Below are 18,624 nucleotides of genomic sequence, written 5' to 3'. Positions count from 1 at the left end.
TTACTATAAATCTAAACTAACTCAGACAGTATGGTACTAGCAAAGGGAAGGGACCACAGATCAGTGAAACAGAACAGAGTCCAGAAATAGACTCACATAAATATGGACAACTGATTTTTGATAGAGGTACAACAGCAATTCAATGGAGAAAAGATATCACTTTGAACAAATGGTGCTAAAACAATTTTATACCCATAGGCAAAAAATTTAACCCTGACCTAAACCTCACACCTTATACAAAAATTAACTGAAGGTGGATTACTGATCCAAACATAAAATATAAAACTATATAAAATATTTTAGGGAAAAAAAACACAGGAGAAAATCTTTAAGACCTTGGGTTAGGTAGAGCTATTACATATGATACCAAAAGCATGATTTATAGAAAAAGAAGTTTATAAAATTGGACTTCATAAAAATTTACATTTTACTCTGTTAAAGACATTGTGGAGATAATAAAAAGACAAGGTACAGACTGGGAGAAAATATTTTCAAACCACATATCTGACATAGGACTTGTATAAGGAACTCTCAAAAGTCAACCTGTTATCTTCTAACTATAAAGTCATTCTGATTCAACTTGTTCTCATCAAGAATGTGCTCTTGGCCACTAGATACTTTCATATCCAATGTCTTGTTAAATCCTTATACCAATCCTTAGAGGTAGGTAGTGATTATTATCCCCATTTTAGGATGAGAAAACTGAGGTACCAATAATAAACAGAGAACAAATACTAAATTAGATGGGAAACTGGATAGTAAAACATTTAAGTCTTAATCCCAGATTACACCATTTTGATTTCCCATTACAAAGCCATGTTATGATTCATGGAGTTACTAAGGGTTTTTAGAAAGAAAAAACAGTTTTTGCTGGAATAAGTAGCACTCTAGGTAACGGAAACCTGTTCATCTGAACTGAGCCCAAATTAGGGGCATTTGTTCAAGCTGGTGGCTTCCATGCCTGCAAAATACAGCAGGAGAGACATCAAGTGATTTAAGGAAAGACTTCCTGGGGGACCAAGGGCCTCCATGTTCTAATGTATGGATGTGGGAGCTCATGGATTCTTTGAAGGACAAGGCATATTCTCAAGTTTCCTTTAAGATTCAGGGATAAGAGAAAATCAGGAAAGTAAAATAGAGAAGTGGAAGAAAGAAAAGATATCCAAAATGCCATTTCTTCTGCCTTAGCAAGGTGCATTTAACACATTATTATATTTTCCCCCTTGCATCCTTTCTAATCCCACTCTTTAGATTACAGATAAAGTATTTAACTTTATTACTTTCATTAAGACATGACCATTAGTGTGAATCACAGGGTCAAAAAGCCCAAGTACCTTTTGGGAAATCTAACTTAACCAGGTTTTTTCTTCCTCAGCCTCAAAGTATAAACAGTGATGTAGTGATGGATAATTTGTCTATCCAGGATCATCAATCCCATTGCAATTGTTAAATACCTATCAAAAATGGTGTTGATAAGTGGACATACTGTCTCCAATTTTATTTTTTTAATGTTTTTATTTATTTTTGAGACAGAGAGAGACAGAATATGAGCAGGGGAGGGGCAGAGAGAGGGAGGCACAGAATCTGAGGCAGGCTCCAGGCTCTGAGCTGTCCGCACAGAGCCCGACGCGGGGCTCGAACTTACCGCAAGATCATGACCAGAGTTGAAGTGGGACGCTTAACTGACTGAGCCACCCAGGAGCCCCTACTGTGTCCAATTTTAAACAGACCTTATAGCATAAATAATCCAACATCAGACATCATTCTAGTAACCACTGACCAAGCCAAAACTCTATGCAAGGTAAAGGAGGCCCCTGTGTTAGGGAGAGTTTGAACCACATCACATTCAGCATAAAGGTTGGTTTTCCATTTGGCAGGGGCAGATTTAACATAGTCCATTTAAAACAGGCTCTTTGCAATTCACTGGGGGCTTTAAGAAAGGTGGAAAACCTTAAACAGGTATACTTTATTCTAGAAACCCTTTGTTGGACACCTGTACACATACAAAGATGACAACCAATAGCAAGAATAAAGTTTTGTTGTTTTTTGTTTTTAAATCTCATTTCCACAATACATTTTCCTTAATATGCCTCCAATCAGCAGTATTCTACCTCTGGAATTCCAAACTCAACTTGTATCTAAGCACTGTCAAATGAAAAGGAGATAATAAAATTACTAGTGTGTTGCAAGGTGATTAAATTTACATAATGACTCTGGATTTGATTAAATGCCAGATCCCCCCTCCAAAAAAATTACCTTTAGAGGCATTAAATCTTACAGCCACACACACTTCACTGCGTTTACGCTGTATCCACAGAAGCTCCAGTTTATCTTAGCAGAGATTACTGCCATCCCTCCACAGGAACACAGCATGCAGGTAATGCCTGGAAGCTTATTCAGGGAAGTGGCAGGGGCTCATGAAGCTGATTTGCAGAATAAATATCAGAAAAATGTGAGACAGATAGTCATTGTGTTCATCCAGAGAAAAGATCATACCACAGGCTCAGAGGCAGATTTTCTACTCTGTCGAAAATGAAAAGGCTTCTTAACATGCCATCCAAATACTTTCTCCTGAAACCCAAGGCTTCCTCCCACTAACAAACTCTAAGGAGCTCACCATGCGCTTGTTGTTCCAGGAGTATACTGGTGAGGAGCGAGACCATGGTGTGCCAGATTTGGAATCCATTCCTGTCAAATTGGTACGTAACTTATGCATGTTCTCTCATCCTGAGTATTACCTCAGATTGGATTTACACAGTGGGGTATTTTCTCATTGTTCAGTTGCTGCACGGCCCTGGACAGCAGTCTTTGGAATAAAAATGTTCACAAAAACAAGTAAAAAACCTGTGCATTATGGTCATGACAGGCACCAAAGCAAAAGGCACCATGATATAGCTTTCAGATTATCCACCATAGCTAATGAAAAAGATTATACAACAAAAGCATTTTTAAATATCATTTGCCTCTAGACCAAGCCATTGGAAGGGGGTTGGTACTGGCTCAGAAAGGAAAAGAGGTCTTACCACTTTCCAACGGAGCATTAAGAAGAGGAACTGTAGCATCAGCTTGTTGCTCATTCCCTGGATCAAAACTGCTTCAGCCAGAGAAGACTGATTACTTCTCTGCTATGAATGATGTAACCTAGTCCTTCCACGTACCTGTAGCTTCAGTAGCAGGTAGAGTCTTGGCTGGGCAACCATAGATATCTACACCCCACCAAAGTTCTTGGTATTGTTCAATGTTCTATACCTCCATCCTTTTTAAGGCATCCAACTGCTTGTTATCAAATGTGCATCAATCCTTGCCAGTCATTCACAGAGATTCAGGGGTAGCTATAGTCCACCTACAGCCTTCCTACAGTGCACCTGCACTACATTCAGGAAAAGTAAGACTCAGGTCAGTGCACTATTGCTAAGTTGTAAATAGTTAACCACAACTGCAGCAAGCAGGTTGCCTCAGCAACCTGAAACAGTACTTTAGCATATGTGCAACAAACAGTACTTACAAAATAACCTTTTAAAAATTGCTGTTATTGGGCTATTTTTCAAGTGTGCAACAATTTGAATATAAAAAGACCAAATTTACAGTTGCCAGCACAAAGTGAGGACTATAAACTATTGGATTAACATTTTCTACACATCTGCTATAGTCTTTAAAAATATGTGTGAGTGCAACAAATAAATAGTTTTAAAGGACACCGGATGCCTTTTACTATTTCAGAAAAATCATACTATTTGTTAATTTTTATAATAATCATTTGGAAGGCTAAAACTGAAATTTGTTTCCCTGCAAAATGTTTTTCTTTATCACACTGGTTTATTATGTTAGAGTTGCTGTGAGTCATGAAACTGCCTTGATCCATTTTTCTTTTTTAAAAAAATCCCCAGGGAATTCAGGGAATTAAACTCATAAATTTAATTTCAATATCTGGTAAGCTGTGAGGACAATTATTAAGGCAGTCATTTATGAGTACCTAGGGGAAACCCAAGTGATAAACAGTAGTCAATATGGATTCTTCAAACACAAATCACACCAAATGAAGCTAACTGCTGTTTGTGATAGGATGCCAAGCTGAATGGTGAGAGATGATGGAGCAAAGTTAACCTATCTTAGAGAGAGAAGCATCTGATATAATTTAATATGACATTCTTATAGGAATACCAGAGAAATACAATAAATAGAGCTAGTAAAAGAAAAACCTGATGGAATAACTAGAATTAGTTTCGTATAAGCACAAAGTAAGTGGAGCCAATGACAGAGGAGGATAAATTTCAAATACAACACCACCCAGATCAAGAATAACCATTCTCGGGTTAAATCAACATGGATTGTAATCTTAGTCAATATAATCAAAGTACATGTAGTTACATACACTACTGGGGAGAAAAATAAATTCAATGCATTATTGATATATTGGAGCTGTTTAAATCAATCCCATGTGGTGTGTTTTCTAAAGTCAAGTATTTCTCATGTAGAGAAGCTTCATCAAATAAATATGACTATAACTGGAAGGTATCTGTACAAAGAGAACCAGAGTCTGTGATAACAGGGAAAAGATTCCTTTACGATTGAGGGAGAGGGTGGTAATCCAAGACTTTTTTGGTCTAAAGAACAAGTCCAAACCCTTAGCTAGGCATCAAGGCTCTTCATAAACTGGGTCAGACTCACCTCTCCAATTTTATTTCATACTGTTCTCCACCCTACCAGACCAATCATCATTCCCTGGGCTTTTTCACACCTGCAAGGTATGTGGTTCCTCAGCCTAAGCTATCTTTCATCTCAATGACTTCCTATTATAATCTCATCCATCCTTTAAGACCAAGCTCAAAAGCTGCTTCTTCTGGGGCGCCTGGGTGGCTCAGTCTGTTGAGTGTCCGACTTCAGCTCAGGTCATGATCTCACAGTTCGAGCTCTGCATCGGGCTCTGCGTTGACAGCTCAGAGCCTGGGGCGTGCTTCGGATTCTGTGTCTCCCTCTCTCTCTGCCCCTCCCCCATTCATGCTCTCTCTCTCTCTCTCTCTCTCTCTCTCTCTCTCTGTCAAAAATAAACATTTAAAAAGCTGCTTTTTCCAAATATAATCTTTCCAGATTCCCTGCTTAAACTTTTCATTCCTCCAATATTCCCATAGCACCTTGTTTAAACTTCTACATATACATTTATTATTATCTTCCGTGGATGACAATTAATAGTATACATGTTGATTTCCCTGTTAGACTGTGAACTCCTATAGAGTGAGAGTCATGTCTTATTCATTTTTTATCTTTTTCACAGCAGGCGTTCAACAAATATTTGTTGAACTGAATTGGATTGGAACTGAAACAAACATGCCACCTAGACATGTATTATTGACAAAGTCCCACAATTCCAGGGCAATTGCTATTGGTTCGGCCTTTCCCTTTCTGGATTTTCAGGTTTATTTCCCAATGCTGGGAATAAAATAAAGCTAAAAACCTGAAATTAAGTATAAACACTCTTCCTACCATTTAATTTGTACCCAATAGTGAAGAAATAAAATGCATTTACCTGACATCTGGAATGACCTTTCTTTTGGACTCCGAGCAATGTAGAAATGCTCAATTCAGTGCCTGGGCCACGACCACACCCAGATCCTAAATCCCCAAAGCATGAAGGGAAGACAGTGGGAGAACGAGGATTGGAGACCACCAAAAGGAGGAGTCCAGGACAGAAATCTTCTCCTAGGTACCATGTGTGTTCTCTAATGTGCCTCATTCAGATAAATATGAATTCAAAGAGGCAATACCCAAGGTAGGCAGCATTGATACAGAAAGTGGAGAACTCTGATCTGGAAAGTAAAATAAAAGACTGTTTCTCTCTTGTATATTGATGGATGGGTCAAAAGTAAGAGTTGCAAGCTTGTATCTGTAACTGAAGTGGAGCAGGAAGACATTAAACAAAAATGCCCAGCAGCTGCTGATTCTTATAACATTACTGCAGAGGAAGGATTGTGAGGCTTCATGATATGGGAATCCTTTTTTCAGCTTGAATTATAAGCAGGAAGTGCTTCTTCCAACACAAGATCCCTCCCATGATTTAGCTTGTAAGAAGATGCTATTCCAGTGTGCGAGAACTCAGCACCACCCTCCTGCACAGAGCCTGTATGCAGAACATACTTAGGGAGTGGGGGTTGTGGCTTGCCCTTAGAGAATTACAGGCTTACAGAAAGGCTAATTTCTGTAATTTCTTACAGAAAGAAACAGTTGCTGACTTGAGGGAAGAAGTACATGTGCTGAGTAAAAGCATAGCTTTTAGGGTGCGATAAGCCTAGGTTCAAATTCCAGCTCTTACACCTACTAGTTGTGTGACCTTGGACAATGTCGTTAGCTTTCCTGTGCCTCATCTATCGGTTAAGGATAATTACTGCATGTCCCTCACAAGTTTGTTGAAGGGATTAAAGGAAATTGGGTATACATGTTTGATGTACAATAAATGCTCAAATAAGAGTGAGCTGGAATTAGCAGGTCTTTGAGGGAGGAGTCACATTGCACATGGGCAAACGAAAACTAGTGACGACAGAACATGTACAAATAAGCAAAAATTTTATAGTCAATAAGGCCAGATCAGAAAATGTAGGCTGAAGTTGAAGGAGAAAACTCTTTCAAAAAGGAGAAAAACTGTTATCAAGTGTTGGGATAAGCTCTGGGGACTGGTTTGGGAGCTACCTTGAGTGTGGCCCAGGCCAAAGTAGATATATAGTGTGTGGGGAGGGAAACTGATTGAGCTAATTTTGATTTCCTGAAAACATCTGCAAGCCACTGAAATCCTTCAAGTGTCAGAATGCATAAATAGATAATGATCCAGTATAGAAAACGTAAGAGAAATCTGAGAGCAGTGAATGAAAACTGAGTTTATATATTCAAAATTGGCCATCCTTAGTGCACTCTATAGAAAATTCATCAGAACCTCAGGGCTTTCCTAAAGTTATGTTTTAATCACGCAGCCTTAAAGGGAATCAGCAGGACTGCATATGCTAATATGGAAGTAGACTTAAAAAACTGGTTTTCAAATGCTCCAATCAGTGTTTCCTGAAAAAACATATATGTGTGTGTATATATGTATATATATGTATGTATATATTTACACACATACATATGTATATATGTATATATACACACACAAACACACACATATATATATGAATGTATACATCACACATATTTTTATATGTATAGAAAAGTTCTGGAAGGATAAATAAATCACTGCTGATGATTATGCCTAAGGAGTGACAGACTAGGGCCTTGAAGGAGCTCTTTGTTTCTTTTATATCCCTTTACAGTGTCTGTATTTTTACTATGAACATGTATTATGTTTATAATTTAAAAAGGAACAACATTACCAGAAAAGAGTAACTTGGAAAACTCAGAACACTGCACGGTGTTTTGCACAAAGTAGGATTTGGTGAATGTTTGAATGAATGGATGAAAGTCAGTCAATCACCCTATCAGTTGGTTTATGAGAAGGGAGAAAAGGATATAAAAAGAAGAGAAAGGAAGATAAGGGGAAAATACAGAGATCACCGAAGCAACATACAGCAGGTTTCACTATGTCAGAGGAGTAAAATAGAAGGAAAGCCACCAAAGGAAAGAGTTGATGAGTACCGTCCCCACCCCAGTGGCTCCTGTTGGCCAAGATTCCAATGTGCTTTGTAAATACTGTCTGCAGATCTGAGAGGGTGTAAACAAACGGCTCTTTAAGGAGCTGTTTGATACTCCAAACCGGGAAGGGACAGAACAGGGGTTAATGTCCTCCTCCTGGCCGCAAAACATGCTTTGCCATGAGGATGCACTTCAATGAGGAGCCGAGGGACTCCACAGAAAGTGCAGTAAGGCATCCCATATCAGTAATATATGCCATTACAACAGTGCTTTCCCAAATGTGAAAGTTTATTATGAAATGTATTTCTACAAAGAACAGTAGAAATTAAAGGTAGAAAACCCTACTAGGTCATCCACTCTCTTAGACAGCCTAATGCAGACTATATTCTGCCATATAAATCCTAACACTTCCCATGATGTATAAGGGGGATTTACACTAATAAATCCTAAGTGGAAAACACAGGCACAAAGGAGCAATACTGAATGCAAAGGAAAGAGAGTCACCTTTACTGTTTCATCTTGACACATTCCAAAGTGATTATGAATTGCCAGCATGTTTTTTATTTTTAAAATAAATTACAATTTCATTGAAAGTTTAACGGATGAAGCCATCAGAGTAAAGTTAGAACAAATGAATACATATGTCATTTTCACTGATCAATTCAATTTAGTATGCTCATGGAAGATAAACAAATTCCTGAGCAAATGTGGGGAGAAACAGGGAGCTCTGATCCTGCAGCAATCAAACGTGTACCTTTAACAGGGGAAAACATTCTTTGGGCCAAAAGAATAAGGTAGTTGGATTGAGTGCAGTGGCTTTTTTGCTACTAGAGAAGCCCATGGGAAAGCTAATTTGGTCTTCGATGAAACCCATTTATACTGATCATCTTCAATTTTGTGATTTAGCAGTGAAGGCCCTTATAAATATGTTTTCTATTTTCTTTCAATTTACTTTTCAGACTCTTGTATTTTCCTTTCTTTCTATTCAGCTGTGAAAAATAGGATGCTGCCTAACTTTGGGACAATTACTCACCAAATGGCCCATAGAAAAAGCACAATGGGAATCCAGACTTCTCTTTATCAAACAGCCTTTCTATTTCCTTCTCCTTTCTTTTCTTCCTTAGTTATTGTCTGGAAATCTAAATGCTAGGCCTGGCTGCACCACCAACTTGCTATGTGGCCTGGGGAAATGGCTCCTCCTCATTTAGGCTCACTCTCCCCATCTGTACAATGAGAAGCTAGACCAAATGACTGCTAATTTTATATGGCATTGACTCTATTAACTCTGAATGAGATGACCCCTCAGAAGTCCATCGTAACCCCATTATCAACCTAACAGAGCTAGAGGCCCTCTCTAGTCATATCCCCACCCCCTGTTGCAGCCTTCAGTGCTCTCCTCAGGCAAAGAAATCTTCTTTGACATAAAAGTGAGGGCGTTCCACTCAGGTTCTGAGTTGACCTCTCAGGGATCTGAGGTGACAGACATTGTACCAACCAACCTCTATGGCACAATAGATACTCACTTAGTAGACACAGGAGAGACTCAATTAATACTGTGTGACTGACTGACAACTTCATAAAAAGAACTCATGATGACAACTCACTCAAGGCCCTCCATGATCCTGCAATTGTCTCTGCTCTAAGCTACGCTGCCATCTTCATGGTGTCTCTCAGTCAGGGTCCTCCAGAGAAACAGAACCAAAAGGATAGATATAGATATAGATGTAGATGCAGATTCAGAGATGTGTATACACACATACATACAGAATATACATATACGTGTGTGTGTGTGTGTGTGTGTGTGTGTGTGTGTGTGTATATATAGAGAGAGAGAGAGAGGGAGAGAGAGAAAGAGAGGGAGGGAGAGGTGGTGGAGGGAGAGATGGGGGAAGGGAGAAAGATTTATTTTAAATAATTGGTTCATGTAATTGTGGGAGCTGACAAGTCTGAAATTTGTAGCACAGGCTGATATGCTAGAAATTCAGGTAAAAATTGATGTTGTGGCCTTAAGTCAAAAATCTGCAGGGCAGACCAGGCAGGCTGGAAACTCAGAAAGGGTTTCTATGTAATAGTTTTGAGACCAAATTCCTTCTTCTTTGGGAAACCTTGGTCTTTGACCTTAAGGTTTCTCAACTGATTAGATGAGGCCCACCCACATTATGGAGGGCAATTTGCTTTACTCAAAGTCAACTGATTTAAATGTTAATCACATCTGAGGCACCTGGATGGCTTAGTTGGTTAAACATCTGACTTCAGCTCATGTCATGATCCCATGGTTTGTGGGTTCAAGCCCTGCATCGGGCTCTGTGTTGACAGCTCAGAGCCTGGAGCCTGCTTCAGATTCTGTGCCTCCCTTTCTCTCTGCCCCTCCCCATCTCATGCTCTGTCTCTCTCTGTCTCTCAAAAATGAATAAATGTAAAAAAAATATGTTACATGTTAATCACATCTAAGACAATACCTTCATAGTAATATCCAAGTAGTGTTTGACCAAACAACTGGACACCATAACCTCATCGTCACAGCGTACAACTATGACTCAAGCTCATCTAGGCTAATCTTACTACTCTCCTTTAAACAGGATTTGCCTTGGGGTGCCTGGGTGGCTCAGTCGGTTGGGTGTCTGACTTCGGCTCAGGTTATGATCTCACGGTTTGTGAGTTCAAGTCCCGTGTTGGGCTCTGTGCTGATGGCTCGGAGCCTGGAGCCTGCTTCGGATTCTGTCTCCTTCTCTCTCTACCCCTCCCTACTTGTGCTCTCTCTGTCTCTCAAAAATAAATAAATGTAAAAACAAATAAATAAACAAACAGACAAACAAATAAACAGGGTTTGCCTTGAGCTAGCTGATACTGGCCTTGTACCCTTTTTGCTGGCCCCTAAATCCTGCCAGTACTTATAAGAATAGTCCCTCACATTTGGTCTGCTCTTCCTCTACCCTATTAACTTCTTCCAAAGGAGCTTCAGTCTAAGCTGCTAGACCAGCAACAGCAGGCACCAAACAAAAAGAAGTCAGTAGCCCCTGTGCTCTAGCTCAGGAAATTCCTCTCTGCTCAGGAAATTCCTCTCCTTCAAACTTCCCCATGTATCGTCTCTGCTGGCTCCCCAAAGCACTTGGCTTTGTGTACTGTCTCCCTAGCCTCATCTGGCTCCATGTCAGGCCGTTTGCCTCATTTCTGATCTTTTATTCCCTAAGGGCGCTGATTCCAATCTTTGCTGTCTACCAACACTAGGCAAGAGGTTCCATGTCCGTGGCTCCCACCCACCTGGGAAAAAAAAAGACCAGATAATCTGTATGATGCATTACAGTTCTTAAAACACTTTCACATCCACTATCCACTAACTGGTATTCTTAATACCACCTTGAGAGTTTATAAATGAGCAGAGATACTATCTCCACAAAGCCTCATTTGGCAGATGATGAACTTGAGGTTCAGAAAGAGTAAGTCCTCAGCACAAGGGCACATAGCTAACCGGTACACATGCCCCTGCTATCGGGGCCAGGACTCTGGGTTATTTCATTAGGCCAGAAGCACCTTTGCAAGGAATTGAATTGAATACAGCTAGGCTATTTATTAACAATAACAATGTCACCTTAGATTCACATGCAACTTTACTTCCAAAAAGATCATAAAGGTATTTTTCACCTTTCACCTAATGATCTCTTGCTGGCTCAAAAATTCCCAACAGTACCCCTTCTCCCTATCTAAGCTGCAGAGATACAGAAATTCTCTTCATTGTCCATTTCAGAATTTTAACTTAAATTTAGCCTACAAAGTCACTGACTTCATAGTTTTGCAAGGCTGTTTGTTAACCAACGCAGAGTGGGTGAGTCTGGACACAATAGCTTCCATCCTGAAGGATGGGCCAAGATAGGACAACCTGGCCCAAGAAATGCCATACAGACTTCGTAGGCTATAACTGGAAACTGGCTGGGGTTGGGATAGACCAGCCTAGGGAGACCTAGAACCCAGACACCAGGCAGGCCTAGGAAGGCTTTGAGAGTGGGGTCTTCAATGACAAGTAGAGGCTAATAGTCAGTGTCAGGGAGCCCCAGAAGTGAGTTAACACAGCAATGCCACCGCAAAGCACACAGAACACACCTTAAGAAGGTCTGGTAATAAGCAGTAGGGAGAGGCCCAGGCAAGGGAGCAGCAGCTTTAGTGAAGGTCAGCAGTAAGTAACAAGGGGCTGTGCTGGACAGTAGGCTAGGGGGCATCGTGGATTCTCAGGCACAAGTATTGACAGAGATCTCTGCACATAGGCTCATGGGCAAATCCAGACAGTTCTGGCAGTAGCCAAGCTCAGACCTGAATAAGACTGAAAACAGCAACAGAATTCCAGGTTCAAAGGGCAAGGACACCAAGGCAGGGACCCAGGCTCTCTGGTAAAAGAGAATAGGTAATAGACAAGGAATGAGCTCCCAGATGTGGAGGAGAAGGCAAGGGGTTGGTCACAGGCAAGTATCAAGAATTTATTTATTAGGATCAAGGCACAGAATCTATGAAGAACATACAACCACATTGCCTCAGTGACCCTGGACCCTTTAAATCACCCTTGATTATGGACAGGATGGGGTTCAGGGCCTTGCTTAATGGGATGGAGTGGGATGATGACCTATATCTGGGGGTCACCTAGGCCCATCTGGAGGTAAAGGAGGACTGAGGAACCATGAAGCCAATAATCAGTCCCCTTAGAGGGACTGTGGAGTGGAGAGAGCACCTCCCTAACCAGAGGAAAACCTGTAAGGAAACCCCAGTTGTACATGTCACCACCTCTCTGATCCATATTCTGGGATGTGGTTCTCCCTTTTCTCATTCCACAAGATGTTAGTAAGGATTCTGCAGAGCCAAAGCATGGAGTAACGTAACCCTAAATATTCCAGAATCCTAGAATGGGAGAGCTGGAAGAGTTCAGCTCACAAGCACTTAACAAAAAAAAAAAAAAAAAAAAGGAGAACCTGAGACCCAGAGTCCCTTTAGAGACCTGCCCAAGATCACATAATGATCTAGTAATAGAGGCCGGGACTTAGGTTTCCTTACTGTCAACCAAGGTTCTTTCCACTAAACCCAAAGATAAATATTCCAACACCTATGTGAATCTGAAGATAGCTTTTGTATAGCCCAATTTCCAGCCATGCCTTGGACAATCAAGCTGATTTATCTCATTTGGTTTCGAAACACACATTTATAGGGGCGCCTGGGTGGCGCAGTCGGTTAAGCGTTCGACTTCAGCCAGGTCACGATCTCGCGGTCCGTGAGTTCGAGCCCCGCGTCGGGCTCTGGGCTGATGGCTCAGAGCCTGGAGCCTGTTTCCGATTCTGTGTCTCCCTCTCTCTCTGCCCCTCCCCCGTTCATGCTCTGTCTCTCTCTGTCCCAAAAATAAATAAACGTTGAAAAAAAATTAAAAAAAAAACCACACATTTATAGATGTAGATAAAGGAGGTAGGGAGACTTCAGCAGCCATCATATATAATAAATTAATTTTCCTTCCAAAGCCTGACTTATTTGATATTTGAAAAATAAAGGAAATACCTGCAATATGCACCCCGCCACAAAGTGTGCTATATTTAGTAAATTTCACTAGCATGCTAAACTCAAAATTCCAATATTTCCCTGTTGCTATAGTTATGGCATCTGGTTAAATCAGAGTTCAGCCGCTGTGAGCAACGCTAACACTAACCCTGGCCAACTTTGTGCTTTGTTTCTAATGCAGGACAAGGAAAATGGGAGCAAAACAGCCACTCTCCCTCCCATCCCCTCCCAGGAGCAAGCCCCTTAGCTAGTCTGGGTTATACTACAGATTGACTCTCAGCTAGCACCAATACAACTGTAGCTGTGAGTCCCAAGGCACTGACTTGATGATGCAGGCAGCTCCAGGTCTATGACTGTGGGTTACATGTTCAGGATGTGTTAATATGCCAAAGCTGTAATCTGCTCAACCAGGATTTTGATGCCTAGTATAGCTGGATGCTTGCGTGTCGATTCCTTTTACAAATAAACCATTTGAGGATTCTTGAACAGGACAAAATGAGGGCTTTCAAATGGAGTTGCCACTTTAGCTCCACACTTTACCAGTTTTGAATTTTCATTTTGAACTCCTATTATTTGAGGGCTTCTTTTGCTTGCTTTTCAAGAGAAGCTGTCTTAGGCAGGTTTCTTAGATCAACACACTGAACCCATTATTGGGCTCTAACCCCTCTATTTCCTTGACTCTGAATAGTGACTTGTTCTTCAAATGTTATTTTGAACATTTATGGACCATCATAAATATACATGACAGAGCATTTCCAAAGTTGTGACAATAAAATCAATATCATATAAATTATGCCATAGATTTGTAATGGCAGGCTATCTTATAGGACTGGAATGTACAGCTAGGCCCATTTTTAAAAAGGGCATTTAGCAGGTTTTCTATAATCCTTTCTAATGCTAATATTCTCTTCAAATTGGTATGTCTTATGGGTACACGTTTTCTGGAAAATACAATCTATATCTGAGTTTAAATGGGCTTTCCAAAAAATCATTTTTACATACCTACTGAGATTGTTCCATTGATATCTAAGCAAATTGATATGGATACTTACTCGTAAATAAGTTCTGGCAGCAGACTATAGATAGCATATCCCTGACAGAAGCATGTTTTCAAAATGACCCCTCCTTTCTCTGACCGCTTTAGACTGGGATGCACGCCTTTTGAGACCAACATGTGCTGGTTTCTGGTAAAATGACTACAGAGCTCATGCAATGTGTTACATTCATCTAGCCTGGGCTGGTAGACAATGACGATAAAGTGAATCTGCCTTTAAGCTGGAAGACTTTGATCTGGCCACACTGCTAAGTGCTCACAAGGCTCTGGAAGTCCTTCATGAGACAGAACCAGGCCTGGGTCATCTTCATACAAGGTCAATGGCTCACCTCAGTTGCTGTAGTTTCCACCTGGAAGCCCTCACAGCTAGAGAGGGATCTACAGTCATGGGAGATCCACTAATGTGACTTTTTGGGGCACTACATAAATGTGAAATCTGAAGACTGGCAGAGATTGGCTTTTTTCTCCAAATAAAAAGTATCCAGAGTGCCTTCAGAGTGTGTGCCATGTGTCCAATACCCCAGAATCTTAGCAACAGCTCCAATTTCCAATACTTGATAACTCATGTACACTGCTCACATGTCAGGAGGAATTTTACCATTCTGAATTTCTATTTATACTGATTTTACAATTATATGATTACATGGCATCAGTGTGTCATCACACAGTAATATGCATTATTGGCTAACAGTTCCGTTTCAATTTCTAAATGTCTTATCAACATTCCCATATTATTTAGACATTCAGTACACAAATTCCTTGCAATACTGGGGACTTACCCAGTGTTCACGTCAATTCAATGTTCACGTCAATTCAAAACTCCAAATAACATGAACTGCTAAGTCTTTGGTGAATGTGGCAGGAGTGCTTTGGAGAGAAATTCAAGAATCTTTAATACTTTCTCATATATAATTCCATACCATTTGAAATATATTTCAGAGTGAAATAGAATTTGTTGATAGTGATCAGAGATAAGGTAGTAAAAGGGTATCCTTTTTAGACTGGATTCTTGCTTGTGTCCTAAGTTAAGGAAGCACATAGTGTAGAAGAAAAGCATTGAATTGGGAATCAGAAGACCTAGGTTAGTTTTTGCTCTGCCACTTACTAGTTGTGGGACATTTGGCATGTCCCTTGCTTCTTCAGACCTCAATCTTCCCATCTGTAAAATGATGAATTTAGACCAGCTGATCTCTAAAAGCCTCTCTTACCCCAGAGCTTATGGTTTCCTAACACTTTCATTCTGCAAATCACCTCCAGTTTTCTGACATCCATGTTAATGGCATAGCACTACCAGTCCTAACCGATTGATTCAAAGGTCTAAGCTTCTGAAATTGTGTATCAGACTGGCCTTTATTATCTCATTCTCAAATACTTCCATATGACTCCTTTCCAAGTTGCTTTTAATTTGAGGTTCCTTTCATATATATCATTGAGTTTATCTAAACCAACAAAAAGTCACAAGAAAAGGAAGTGACACATTTTACTCCATAGGAAGCCTTTTGTGCCCTCACAGATGATAGATGGGTGGGAAACAATGTCATCTGATGATCAGCTGAAGGAACTTTAAATATTTACTTAGACATGAGAAGACAGAGCTGCATATGAAATGTGCTTTTAAGTATGTGTAGATCTTACACACTGATAAAGGATTTGCCTGGGTCTGTGTGGCCTCAAGGAGTTTTAATCTAGGACCAAGTTAGTAGAAGATACCAGTTGATAGATTTTGGTGCAGCCTAAAGAAGAACTTTCTAATAGAGCAACCTCAAGATGAAGTAGGCTGCCTTGACATGTAATGAGTGCTCTGACACTGGACATACTCAAAGAAGAGGCTAGACTACCACTTGCAGGGATGCAACCAAAGGTGCTTAGCCTAGACTAGCTGATCTTTGAGGTCCCTTCCAACTCTGAAATTCTATGGCTCATTTCCAGCCTCACTCCCCCTCTTCCATCTTCTCATTTTCCTCCACTTGCCCTCCCCACCCACTCTAAATACTCATCAATCAGACAGGTCATCTAAATGCACCCCTTCTCTCTATCCCCACTGTTCTTGCCATAGTTCAAACCCTATCCTTTCTCATTTGGGACTAAGGAAACAGCTGATAACTGGTATCCCAGCTTCCAGTGTCTCTCCCTCCATCCAATTTCCACATTGCTAACAGAATAAGCTAAAATAAACATTTGGTAACATCACTTCCATACTTAGAACTGTCCAGTGCTCTCCTATTATTTTACAGGGAAAAGAAAAACAAAAATCTCTTAGTAGGGAATAGAAGTCTTTCAAAGCCTGTCTTTAGCCTATCTTTCCAGCCACACACTCCATGCCTTTATCAAAATGGACCATCCTCCCATTACCAGAACAGCCCAGGGAACTTCTTCAATTCTGCACTCTTCTCATATGTTCCTTCTGCTCAGAATGCCCTTCCCCGCTCCTGTACAGCCAAAAAGCCCCCGTTCAGCCTTCAAAGTCTAGCCCAGTGTTCTGTAGGTGTTTATCACCTCCCCAGATAGAATCAGTCACCCCTTTATCTGTGTGATGTTACCATTTTGTAAATACCTCGACATATCTTATTCTCTGGAGACGCATTTGGTGAACTGTATATGTGGTCATGTCTGGAAACATGGAATGCAAATGTACCCTAAATGAATTCCCAATCTACTGGATTTAATCTTCAATGTGGCATTGCTGAGTTTGTAAACTATTTAGCTTCTTTAATAATACTTCTCTATGATTTGGTCTCAATTCAATTTTTAGATGCTTAGGATGGGAAGGTTTTATTATTATGACTTTTTCTGAGAATTTTAAAACATTAGTTGCCACAGCATCCTGAAGAGAAAGATGTTGTTGTGAAGAAAAATGCAAATGGCTTTCTCACAGAATACAGTGAGTCAGGAGCAGATGAACAGGCGTAATTTAATTTTGCAGGGTTAGACAATATAGAATGGAAATAGAAACTAGAAATGTTTTTGTCTTTCTAAATGATGAATTCTACTTCTTCCTGTTCCAGATTAGGGTATTAGCAGGTTAGGGCAGCAGGGGAAGAGCAGGTGAAAAGTAGAGAATGAAACCACAACAGGGTAGCAAAGAAAGCTTGTTCCAGGGAAATGACCAGAAAGCAAAAGGACCCACATATAGATGGGCAGAGCCAGATGGGAAGCCCCAAGACCATGCAAGTATCTGTATTTATGCTTATGAGTGTACAGTCTCACTCTGGAGGGAGCCACAAGAAGGTGGTTGTGGCAGCTTCCTCTAGAGGAGGGAACCAGGGGACACATGATCATCTAGAAGAGGAAGGCTTATATTTCACTGAATACACTTATTTCATTTGCGTTTTTATTATATGTGTCTTATTTTACTAGGAAAAAAAGATACATATAAAAAGGAGACAAGTCAGCAACTGTGAGTAGTGAAAATGTTGAACGGATAGCACAAGATACTCAAAGGCCAGAAAACCAGCAAGACCATCCTGACCAAAGCAAACAAGGTAGGCTAGAGAACAAGGCAATGCCCCTGCCCTTGACCCTGACCTTGAGGGCAGTGCTGCCCAAATTGCAGGTACCTATATTTATTTCCTTCCTATCTTACTGGAAATTAATTCTAAGCAAGCCTGATCTGAATGCCTACAGGTGTAACTGAAAGTACACCTTTGGCTGTGCAAAAGGTGAGGCAGGAAGCATGAAGTTTTCTGACAATGTGATGGTTAATTTTATGTGTCAGATTGACTGGGCCACTGGATAACCAGATATCTGATTAAACATTATTTCTGGGTGTGTCTGTAAGGGGGTTTCTGAAAGACATTAACATTTGAATTGGTAGACTGAGTAAAGCAGATGGTCTCCTCCAAAGTGGATGGGCATTATCCAATCCATTGAGGGTCTGAATAGAACAAAAAGGCAGAGGAAGGTTGAATTTGATCTCTGTATGACTGACTGAACTGGGACATCAGTCTTCTGCTTTTGATACTCCTGGTTCTTAGGCCTGTAGACTCGGACTGGAATCTATACCACTGGCTTTCTGGTTCTGAGGCCTTCAAACTACACTACTGACTTGACCAGTCGTCTGGCTTGCAGATGGCAGATCATGGAATTTCTCCTATTACTTCTGTTTCTCTGGGGAACCCTAATACAGAAGGCTTTGATATTTGGGCTCCTTAGAGTACATTAAGCATATGTTCTTGCAAAAGATCTGATATTCTAAAAACCAAATACAACAATGGGCATTTAAATTTTTTTTTCAACGTTTATTTATTTTTGGGACAGAGAGAGACAGAGCATGAACGGGGGAGGGGCAGAGAGAGAGGGAGACACAGAATCGGAAACAGGCTCCAGGCTCTGAGCCATCAGCCCAGAGCCTGACACGGGGCTCGAACTCCCGGACCGCGAGATCGTGACCTGGCTGAAGTTGGATGCTTAACCGACTGCGCCACCCA

This window comes from Prionailurus bengalensis, chromosome X, assembly GCF_016509475.1.
Source record: "Prionailurus bengalensis isolate Pbe53 chromosome X, Fcat_Pben_1.1_paternal_pri, whole genome shotgun sequence".
Classification (NCBI taxonomy): Eukaryota; Metazoa; Chordata; class Mammalia; order Carnivora; family Felidae; genus Prionailurus; species Prionailurus bengalensis.
Note: the sequence above shows the minus strand (reverse complement) of the source record.